This window comes from Xiphophorus hellerii, chromosome 14, assembly GCF_003331165.1.
Source record: "Xiphophorus hellerii strain 12219 chromosome 14, Xiphophorus_hellerii-4.1, whole genome shotgun sequence".
Classification (NCBI taxonomy): Eukaryota; Metazoa; Chordata; class Actinopteri; order Cyprinodontiformes; family Poeciliidae; genus Xiphophorus; species Xiphophorus hellerii.
In genome coordinates, this window is record NC_045685.1 from 17,613,461 (window position 1) to 17,623,789 (window position 10,329).

Below are 10,329 nucleotides of genomic sequence, written 5' to 3' on the forward strand. Positions count from 1 at the left end.
TCATAATGAACATCCCGTTCAAGGTTTGAAAATAACATGAAGTCATATTATTATTAATGGGATATATCAATCTGTTTACATCTGATTTACAGCCAGTATTATTTGCTACTATTATGAATCATCATAAACCAATAAAAAAACTTGCTTTCCCTGCATAAACTATTTTCACACATCTCAATAGAATTAAAACGCTTCAAAGCTTCAAGTCAAATATTATTTTGGGATTGATTAATTTCTGTTGTAGAGTCACGGCATTTTAAAAGTAAGTTCTTCATATTAAAAAGTTGTTCTCGCCTTTAACATATTTACAGCATAACTATATTTAAAGATTACTTCTTTAAAACCAATTTTACAATGTCATATAAACCTTTTGTAATTTCTTTATTAGACCCTAAACAGTTTTTATACATGAAATTCTTGAAAGATTAAATTTTTCAAAGAACTGAGTGCCATGCACACCTCTGATAAGGTAATTTGGTTTGCAAGCAGCATTTATTTCACATTTTCATTAGGGTTACGTTTAAAGTATTGACCATATTAGTTTCATTTATACTCTGGTGTTGTGCTCTGATTTCGACCTGGCTTCCTTTACTTGATTTCTCAGCGATGGAGTTGCTGACATCTTGTTGACATTGTTGTGCCTGGTCTTTTTATTCCTCAGTCAAGTGGTTTGAACTGCAGTTACTTTTATTTGCTGGTTGTTGGAAAGTCTGGTTGTCACATGGAAATAAACAACCCACTTCTGTCTGCTGCTGGCACTCTGGAGTAGCTCAGCATTAAAGTCGTGTACTTCGACTCCCAAGAGCCTCTTTATTTCGAGTTAAGAACTTGCCAGTAGTAGCCGAACAGAAACTTTTGTGGAATTCATTTTTTCTGAACCGTTGCCTGAGCAACCAAGGCCTTTCCCTGGAGGATATCCAGATTCTCGACGGGAAAGAAATACCTGTCTCAAATGTCTCAAAGTCAAACACAAGGCCACCAGATTTTGGCTTGTGTTTTCCAGCAACAAACAGCCAGTAGAGGGGAATAATTAGATCAACACAAATGTTGCTAATTACTGAAGATTTCTTTTTTGAGTCCTATTTTAGAGAGAAGATAAATTTTGTTTGAATGTTCTGTTAAATCTAGCTCACAGGCGCCTTTGACCAAAGATCTCACATTTAATCTTTGACCACTGACCCGACTTTGTTTATATATTTGATTTCTTAGACTTCAAATGCATGCTGTGCACTTTGAGATTCCCCTTTTTTATCTCAGCCTTTTGACACACTGTTTCTTATGTTGGTATGTATTGAAAAATGAGTGCTACTCACTTCTAAAGGTGAGAAAACAAAGGATATTTTTTATTTTGTACCAAGTCTTGTCATGTCTTTGAAGAATCTGTGCAGCTTTTGATGTGGTCACACTCTGAATAGGGCATTTGTAGTATTCTTTGTGTTTTACTTTGTCAGTACAGGCTGGAAGTTTTGCCTCAACAAAATCACAACAGATTTTAAATTTTCTTCAATTAATTCAAACTACAAAGTTAAAAATTTCTCAGAAATAAAAAACTTTTCTCGCTAAACAAACAAGAAAACAACATCAACATAGTCAGAAGTCATTATTTTTATGGATAAATAAAAAGAATAGCATGCATAGAATCTAAACTTTTATCCACCTCTGTGGAAAAGCACAGCTTTAAGCACAGGAATAGCTTTATATCACAGTAAAACCCCACGGTAAACATATCTGGCTTTGCGTTCCAGAAACACGAGCAAAAAACATTCCAGGAACTCATTTTCCCACCAAGATTAGTTTTGAAACGCAAAGAATTAATCTCCACATTGAAAATATACACACACACATTTGTCACAACAGGAGTTATTTAAGCACTCGCAGAGAGAACAAAGTCCTAACCACTCTGGTTTTACATATTTTGTACATATAAAAAGAGTGTTTGGTTTTTTTTTACTGTCAGCCATCACTGGTCTCAATCCAGAAATGACTGGGAATACTCACCTGTCTCCTGCTTTCGTTTTAAATTCCTGAGTATGTTAAGCATATCTTTTACATAGTGGTTCATACTCAATAAATAATGACAGTTGGTGAAAAACACATCACTTTCAAAAGCTCTAAAATACATAACTCTTATTGCAGCAGAATGATCCTGCATTAGAAAAATGCTGCACTTCTGTATTTTTATTTTCTACCTCTTCTACCACTGTCCTCATAGTGTGCAAAGCTGGAGTTTGAGTCCAGCTTTGTTTATCTGCATCATTTATTTTACTGTTTTTTTGCTGTGATTTGTTTTGTTTAATTATGCCTCTGACTATAGATTTGGGTAACTTTAATTGAATAGTAGTTTTCCTGTATTCATGTTGTGCTGTGTAAGTAAATTATTTGAAAGTGCTACTATACTGCCGACCCTCTAAACCCGTGTTTGAGTATTTGTTCCTGCAAATCCAAGTTTTAACAAGGTGAACAGAACAAGTCATTTGACAAGGCAATGAAAAGAAACAGGTCAAAAAGGTGGTTATTTTTTGTCCGTTTTGATTATTTTTCTTTACATTTTGCTTTGAAACATGTACATATTTTTCAAATTTTGTTATAAAGTAGGTCAGATTGGGAAATAATTTTTGAAAATTGATGGTGAAAAGATTCAATACTGAAATGAGGTGTAAACCAACTCTGTATAAAAAGTTGCAAAACTATGATTCTGTCTTTCATCGGCTTCACACTGGTCTTCTTTAGTCAAAAATACCTGGATAAACTCTGGGATTTTCTAATTTCTTGCCCTTTTTCAAATCCGAAGGAACTGAACCAAAACTTCTCAAGGCGGAAGAAGAAAAAAAGGCTTGACTTGAAATTATTTTCCTCTAAATCTCTTACAGTTTTAAAACTTAGCCAGAAGTAATATTGAAAAGAGTGCTGGAACTCTAGAAGATGGGGTGGAAAAAAGCAACTAGTGCGCAAAATAATCGCTCAAACTACTGGGCAAAGTTTCCACCAATCCCCCAGAGTCAGAGAGAAACGGCGGATTAGCTCACTGTTGTAAAGCTCCCTTTGACCCAGAAGTATGTGTTTGTCACAACTAAATTAGAAAGCACATCCACAAGTGCATTTCATTATTTGAGTGTGAGTTTGCAAAAGTGTGTCGGTGTGTAAGAATGATTAAGCTCCAGTCATATCGCAGCACTTAATCCTTTTTACAGAGGCCTTGGATTTGAAACTGAATGTTCCTCATTCGTTTCAGTGGAAATCCAAAGAGTAAAGGCCGCGTATCCTGCCAAGAATCATGTGCCTGAAATACATGTTAGAGATAAAAATAGAGCATGGCGGTCTGACAGGAGGGTGCTGAGAGAGGTGGGTGAATGAAAGAAAGAGGAAACCTGTAAGAGGCAGAGGCATGATGAGGAGTTCTGATGAGGAAAAGGAAGAAATCAAGAGAGGGGTGCATTATGGAGAACTGCCAGTGCCATTGAGAAGCCACACACACACACACACACACTCATGTAGAAATGTACATGGCTTACATTCAAATCAGCACCAGTGGGTAAAAAGGATCATCGGGAAATGGTTTCTGCCAGGTGCAGAGAGTTATCTCCCAAAAACAGATGTTTATGTTCCACATTTCTTCATGACAACTTCATTAACCCCAACAAAGCATAAACTGCGTTCAGAGGGTTTGTGACCATGCAGCACTTCAATTACAAAATCCCTTGATACCCACTCATATTCACCAGCAAAGTTTTCCTCACTGACACTGATTAGCTTGTGATTCTGCAAGCAGATTGTAAGGTCTATCTCTCACACATATTCAGCTGCTGTGAGGAGTAGAAAGCACTTCAGTCAAGTAGGTCAACTATCAGGAGCAGATTTCCATATTGCTCTCTTAGTCTGCTGCTGTGACTGGCCTCTCATTGATCTTTTCCCTCCATTCATCTGAAAAGATGAAAGAAACCAAACAGATGGATGTGGAGCAGAATAAGATTCAAAAGTACTTTTTTTTCCCCACAACGCCTTACTATAAAAAGCTACAGAAATTATTTTTATTTACAAATCAACAAGTCTGTTATTGGTGTGAACTTTTTTGATAGAGTGACAGCCTCCAAAACTTCTCGATGCAATAGACTGGGAGTTCAATCTGAAGCCTCACAGAAGTGAACTGTTAAGTCAACATCTCATTCAATGAATTAGCCTCACAGTTGTCTCATTAAGCTATCTGAAACAATGATCTACAACTACACTTGGCATTAATAGTAAAGAAATGTGTATCTTTTTTCCCCTTTATTGTAACCATTTTTATCTCCTCTTAAATGGTGCCACATTTGTGGGCTGAGCAACAGTGTTGAGTATGTAGGTTGCACCCATGATTAGACTTGCCAAATTCTCTATGTGAATGCCAGACAGCTTCTGGTGGAGGCAGTTTGATGAAGGGGGTTGAAATCTCCCTTTCTGTAAAGCCAAGTCTTGTCTTGACTGGAATTAGTGTTATTGTGGAGAGATGCAATGATCAAACATAACGTCCTGCTTGCAGACCTCAACCACCGTAAGTCCTTGTGGGATCAGGCAGGGTGAGCTGTTCATATGAGAGAGAAAAGCATAAACAAACTGTCTAATTGAGATTTGGGAAGCCACAGCAGTGTGCGACCAAACTAGTAACAAGCTTGATGAGAAAGTGCCAGGCTGCTGTGGTTGCTTTTGGTTCTTCCAAATACCAGTCAGGGCCCTGTTTTTGAGTGACCTACTTGGTGAACTTGGTATGTCTGGTTCTTCAAACCAAAATGATCCAATCCAATAAATGACACCAAGCAAAAGTCAGATAGCAGAATAAACTGTTTGACATTGGCAAAGAGGATTTGGTAAGGTTTTCTTGGGACTGCCACACATACTTAACTCTGTTGTTCAACCCATAAATCTTTACCCATATTCAACCATTTAAAGGGAAACAAACACATCCCCTCACTTTAGTGCTTAATTTAAGACTTTACAGTTATTTGGATTTTTTTTAATGTATATGTGTATTTGCAGTCAGACTGATTCTAAGTTAGTTAGAGATTGCTAAATTGTTCATAGCAAAATAAAGCATATTATTTGAAATACTATTTAAAGACAAATGAGAAAAGTTGAACTATGAACTATGAAAAATGTCCATAGTTCTTACTACTAGATGGCAGTAATACGGTTCCAGTGATTGCTGACCTCTATACAAACAATGTACTCATAGCAACCAGGATTGTTTTAGCTAATATTGAAGCACTGAGTATTGCTATCTAAATTCCTTTCCCCATCTTACTTATATTAAGGCATTGTGAGTTTTTGTTTTAGGAAAATGTAAAAAAAATAAATAAATAAAATAAAATAAAAAATGCCCTCAAGTGTCCTCCTATTCAAACAAATCAATCAATTTTATTAAATAGTTCTTCAGCATGCAATTTTTATATTGCCACATCTGTAGTTCCTATCAAGATAAAAGTTGCCAATCGTTTCGTTTTTGTTTTTACATGTAAATAAAATATCCCGGCTATCAATTGGATTAAACTTTGCAATTATGTTTTGATATAGAGATATATAAATATTGTAGATATTAACTCTTTCAAAGTTTTCTGCTGGATATTGTTTATGGTAAATGTTTGAAAAGTTTGATCCCTACCCACATAATTCTCTAGATTTCTTTTTACTGGCTCAAGCATCATATTCCAGTCGTAAAGAACGGGATATAACGTAAAGGTAAGTTTAATACTGTTATAGAGAGAACCAAATGAGAGGTAAAGAGTTTTTTAAATAAATTACAAGCGGATGTAAGCTGATGAAGCTAGTTAGCACACCGTTAGCGCTAGCAAATGTTAGCATGCTATGTAGGCAGATTTTAGGTTTAAGATGGCAGTTAAACCTAAACTTTTCGAATTTAGTTGCTAACATTTGTTTTTGGTGCTGTCCATATATAAAATGCTTAGCTGTAGCTCATTTAGCAGTTCTTCATTTTACAAGATAAAGGAGAAGTAAGTTTATATAACAGTTAGTTTAAGCTAATGCTAAAGCGAGAGAAAGAAAATAGCTAAGCCAATAACTATCAGACCTGATTTTAATAATGACATATAGCTTTTAAGTGTTTATACATTTTTATTGTAGGTAAATTTTTAGTTTAATGTAGAAAATAGCTTCATTCACTAGGCACAATAGAAAAACTAAACTTACGTCAAAATAATTTTGTCTGAAAGTACACTAAAATAATTTATTCCTTCAGTTAACACAAAAAACAGTTTAAAGTTACCTGGAAACACTAAAAACGACTTTACCCTTTAAAGGTTTTCTAGATATTAAAATTAAAAAAGGATCTCTTTCTTTGTTAGTTGTTGTATATGTTTTAAAGTAGAGCTTTTACTCAGTCAAAAGGTAACTATTGTCCATCTACTGTACATATTATTGACATTGTAATGGTACAATGTCAATTAAGTGACATTGTACCATTAAAAGCAGCAACAGCAAATATTCTGCCTTGGAAAAAAAAGAGGCATATATATTACCTTATTTTTAAATTATGAAATCAAGACAAAATTCATTTCCAATTTTTTGATGGAAACCAAATTTTGTATGCATTAGGTAAGCATAAACTTTATTTAAGTCCGGTTTGATGTCAACTACAGGTAACAATAATAATGAACATCACGTAACAGAATATTTGGGTTTAAATACACTTGTATTTGTTGTCAGTTAGTTAAAACCGGGTTTATCAGACCTCAAATGAAAAAATCTGAAACTGCAGCTGGCAACAGCAAATAAAAACCTGTTTTTGAGGCAATGATGCAGCCATTAATGCAATCACGAACTGAGTAATTGAACCAAAAATCCCAGCCACACACTGCCATTTTAGCATTTTAGCATGCCTACTTAAAGTATAAAATAAGAAAACATACATGTATTTGTTGTGCTCTACTGTGAAATTTTATCACCATTTCCCAGCCTGTGAAATACAATAATACCCGTAAAAAAAATAATTTAAATAAAAAAATCCACTTCAACCAACATCTGCCTAATACAGGCATGCCTGCAGAGACTATAGATCTCTGCTGGACTGAGTCTGATTACTTTTTCTTCACAGAAGAGTAAAAAAAGAAAAAAAGATGACGCAAGTGGAAGGTGTGAGGGTGAAAGGTGTTTGATGTGGTCGTCATGGGTGGTTCAGTTTGTTACAGAAATTCAGTTGAAGACAGATTGTGGGAGCTCAGTCTTTGTGGAGAATATTATCTGTCAGTTATTTTCAGCTTGATCGCTGAAGTGTTTTGTTGGACATGTTCTTAATTGATGATGACACAGCCTGGTAACAAAAAGTAAACTACCTTGAGATATTCTTCATCCAGAGTTTATCCCAGCTTGCCTCACCTGGCCACTTATTCAGCTTAATGTGAATTTGCTTATTTATGTTAAACTCACAAGCAAATGTTGCCATAGAGACTCAGGGACAAATTTAAGGCAACATGATGAAACAAACGTGAAACTTGAATACATAACTACTCTTTGTCAACTATTGCAATAAATGTAACCATGCTTTGGACAAAAACGAATTATATTTCTGCTGTTCTTTATGCAGTTTAAAATGTCCAACGAATTTAATTCATGTTATGCTTAAATGTACATATATTATCCTTGCAGTCTGGTTAAAATTATATATTATTATATTTTTGTCTCATTTTTTGGTGTGTTGTGTACATTGTCTTCCAGGAGCCCATGGACAACAGGAAGAGGCAACCCAGTTCTTCCAGTACGGGGAGTTTGGTCTTTTGGTCCTCCTCGTTTCCCCGTCAAGCAGCAAGGGTCCTGATTGTGGAGGCATTGCCCCCCGGTTGGTCAGACACTTGCTCTGTGCTTTGTGATGCCCTGGATAACTTCCTGTCGCTGGCCTGCAGCCTGGATGGACCCTGCAGGATACCGCTACTCAGCCTCTACGCCATCAGCAGGCAGCAGGAATGTCTGCTTCCATTTGTGGTTAGCAAACATCACAAAAGCATCTTTTTATGCCTCTCTCTCCATTCGCATTCAGTCTGGCTGTTTTCTCTGTACAGCAGGTCCGTGGAAATTTAGCCAGGCTGCATTCCTGCGTCGAGGAGCTGAGGTCTATTCCAGGTGAAAGTTGCATCAAAAGTGCAGCCAAAGGAGGCGATCTGCTGCGACAGGCGGTGTTGGACAGTCTGCAGCAGTTTAAGCAGTATATCAGACACACCAGCACAGGCAACCAGGCCTGCAGCAACGCATCTGTGGAGGTACATAAAGGCACTTTTAGTCTTTTTTTCCTCTGAACTGGAGACTTTCTGGAAAAGGCCAGGTGTCTAGCAAAGTTTTTGCAGGGGATTTATTGAACTCTGAGTGTACTGCTGGCTAGCTTTAATTTCTCAGATCAGCGGAGGAAAACCAGTCAATGAATCATACTTTTGGAAAAGTCACAAGTTCAACAAAGAAGACTCAGAAAAATCTTAGAAAGAAACTTTGTTGAACTTAACTTTTAGAGCTGGAACTGTCGGCTCTGTCCTGAAGGCCAAAGATGTCGCTCTATCTGAAAAAAATGTTGCTCCAGCTCAACATCATGCTGTTTTTTTTCTTACCCTTCTTTGATAAGGACTGGAAGTGAAAGTTTGTTTTGACAAACTTGTAGATAGATTTTCATTGTCTTGAATTAAACTACATTTAGTTTCAGATTTTTATTTTTCAATCCAATTTTGCAGGTCGTGATTTGTGCTTCAAGATGGCGTATAACTACAGACACACACCTCTGAGGAAAAGGAGTTGGAGACGCTGGGGATTGAACCCAGGACCTCATACATGCGAAGCATGCGCTCTACCACTGAGCTACATCCCCACTGTTGCTATCTGAGCATGTAACACTTTCAATACAAATTAAATTTCCACATCATGCATAGTTTCACTGTAATAATTGCAAGCGGTGCACTGATTGTAGTTTTTCGGCTGATCACCAACCTTTAAAAAGCTTGACATTCTGATTTTTTTTTGTCTGAAAAGGTGCTAAAAATAGCAAGAAAGTGGCTATTTGGGCAACAGTGGGATGACTGTTGTTAACTGCTCACATACAGACGTGACCTGGTGGACGGGTCTGTCAGTCAGCAGAACATAAGAGACACTGGCTGATTTTCAGACATTTGCGAAGGTGTAAACGGGCAAAACCGTTTACAAAAAAACTATAGAGTAAAATTATCACCATTCATCAAGCCCTGTAACACACTGCATCAATAAACCATTAGAAGCACTGCTTATTTCAGTAAACTCAAAGCTCTTGATTGTGATGATGGTTGTATAGATGTTTTATAAATTGCTAAAATTGCAGGTTGTTAAATTTGGAGTTAAAAGTCAGTTGAAAGATGAACCAGTCCCATCTGTGCTTGTTAAACTTTAATGCTTTACAGACTCCAGACGCAGCGGTTTGTGGATGACACATTGGGACGTTCTGTTCCCATCATCAGCCGATATGAATAGCTCCTATTACCAGACACAGAGGCATAATAACCCTATGCATGAGTGTCTGCATTCCTGTTGCTAATCTAATACAATACAAGTTTTTATTCACATGCATGATTTTGGTGAAACCAGATATTTACTTGTTTTGTATAAAAAGACATATGACCTATTTCTCACTTTCGGACATAAAAACAAAAAAATGTTCCTCTTTAGGAATGGAATAATTAGCATGAAGATGTTTTGGAGTTTTCTTTGCTTTCTTTAATTTCAGAAGTTCACATTCATTACTTTAATATCTAGTAGAGTTCATTTTAACTGTATGACTTAGTTTAGGTAATCTATCACGTGTGTCTAACAATATCCAGAGTGTTTGACTTCAAACACTGAGAGCAAAAAGTTAAACAATGTTAAATAAATATATGAGTTATAAATATTTTGGTTATCTTGTACCTTGCACTTGTTTAAACTCATAATAAGCTTAATAATTTTGGTATGACACAGGTACTACAGCATTTAAGTGTAAAATGTCTACGATTTTTATTTTTAAATAGAAGAAAAAAATTATATTTGGAGTTTCTTCTTTTTAATGTTTTCACAACATATCTAGTTTGAATTGTTTCTAAATAAGTTGCTTTTAATCGGTTCGTCTCCATGTTTCCTCAGGTTACCGTGGTGACCAGCCAGCCGGGGCGCAGCGTGATTCATCGGTTGGAGAGCGGGCTGAAAGAAGCTGACCTGGTGTCACTCAGGCGGCTTCTGGTTGTTCAGATTATTGGAACGAATGACTGGAGCCAGGACTCCCACTCACCTGAAGCCACAATGACTGAAGGTAAAACACATAAAGAAGGTTTTTCAACTGATAATACTTGAAAATAGGCAAGT

General features: G+C 36.4%; 1 non-coding gene across 1 annotated transcript; it reads right to left on the bottom strand.

The window, feature by feature from the left end:
• Positions 1-8,761: 8,761 nt before the first annotated feature.
• On the bottom strand, positions 8,762-8,833 carry trnaa-cgc (transfer RNA alanine (anticodon CGC)). Its single transcript has one exon. It is a non-coding gene; the product is annotated as a tRNA-Ala (tRNA).
• Between the last annotated feature and the right edge of the window lie 1,496 nt (positions 8,834-10,329).